This window comes from Sesamum indicum, linkage group LG5 (genome assembly GCF_000512975.1).
Source record: "Sesamum indicum cultivar Zhongzhi No. 13 linkage group LG5, S_indicum_v1.0, whole genome shotgun sequence".
Lineage (NCBI taxonomy): Eukaryota > Viridiplantae > Streptophyta > Magnoliopsida > Lamiales > Pedaliaceae > Sesamum > Sesamum indicum.
In genome coordinates this window covers 11,281,921-11,283,664 of record NC_026149.1, presented here as the reverse complement: position 1 = coordinate 11,283,664, position 1,744 = coordinate 11,281,921, and positions in this window count along the sequence as shown.

Below are 1,744 nucleotides of genomic sequence, written 5' to 3'. Positions count from 1 at the left end.
TCCAATTCCTATCTCACCTTGTAGTCGATCAGGCTTTATGGTTAGCGAATCCGTCCCAAGTTGAGAATGGCGGTCTTCTTCTCCGTAGAATCAGTTAGACATTTTCTTGAAGGGGCCTGCGGCGAGAATGCAGAGAGGACTGGTAGATCTGAGCTTGATCTCCTCCTCGAGCTTAACACACTCATTGAGCCGGTGCGGTATCTGAAAGGATATAACTTTACCAAGCGAAGATCCTTATCGCATTTAATTTTTTTTCTTCTGTTGGTCTTTGTTTGGGTGGATGATTTTGCAAATTAGACTTTTGACAAGATGTTTGTTCTGTTATGATGGGAGAGTTTTGTTTGAGTAAAGGATATGACAATGCAAGAGGAATGTTCGGCGTGGTTCTGTGTACAATACTGTGGCGCGCTGTACTTGATTGTGTTTCGATGTAGGCTGGCTGCACCTTAATTTGACTGGAGAAAGATGTTCTCTGTTTCTGTGTGTTTTCGTGTCTTTATTATGTTTTAAGTGTGGAGTCTCTCTCTCTTAAAGTTGTTTATTCTCTTCTGGTGGAATTCAATAGTGGGATCTTTATTTATATCCCCTTTTTTATATGTTAATCTCCCTTTAATTTGTATAGAATTGGCTTTGATAGATGGGAGACATAAAGGAGATCATGTAACTAAATGCTAAATACACATGGATGAAAATGTTAAGGATTTTCTTGATGAATCTTTTTGGGGGATGAGTAACAAATTCACAAGAAAGATGGAAGAAATAGGTCTTTTGAGGCAGCCTGAATTTGGAGATATAGTTCTAAAATGATAGCATGCTCTTTTAAGTCATTTAAATTTCTTTACTTCCGTGCAATTTGTACTCCCTCCTCCCTTTTCTTCTCTTTTTCTTTTTTGAGCAAATGTGTTTTGTGTGGCCACAGGACGTATTTGTTTGCCACAACTCAAAGTTAAGGAACCTGTATCAAATCTGACTTGGAGGTCATTTTAGATACTTATTTGGTTCATTCTCATGCTCTTTAATTCAATAAACAAGAGCAGAAGCTGTCCAAGTTTTGGTGTTTGCATGTGAAAAGGGAGAACTGAAATTTTCAGTTTATGATAAGAGAAATATCTGATTTTGTATGACTGGTCATGGAGCTACTTACTGCAAATTTTCTGTTATCATCATTTTAAAAAAGAGACTAAGGTGTTGCTTTTAATTTGAAATTTCTTGTAAAGATAACAAAAATATTGTGGAAGAAAATTTGAAATGTAAGGATAAGGTGACAACTCCTTAGAGATGAATTTTCGCCTTAGAAGTTACTTGTTCTAATAACTTGTTTGGGACCTTTTCTTTTGGCATCCAATTCCTTTTCCTTGGTATTTTCCTTCCTTGGATCAACACTTGGCGCATGTTATCATTTCCTAGAACAAATTGCCAAAATAAGTGGAAGAAAAGAAGTGGAAACTATTTTTATTAACTTGATGTATATGATGTATCTTAGTTGTAATCTGTTTAATGACGTTTTGATTAATATACCGTCCTTTCATATTGACTTCTGATCCTAATGGGCAGCATTGAGTATATTGTTGAATTTTTTAATTTGAGACAGGTACCAGATAGACCTTTGTAAAAAAGCCTTGGAGGAGAATGTTGTCGTTTATTTGGAAACAGGTTCTGGGAAAACCCATATTGCCGTGCTACTTATTTATGAGATGGGACACCTAATTAAGAAACCTCAGAGAAACAAATGCATTTTTCTTTC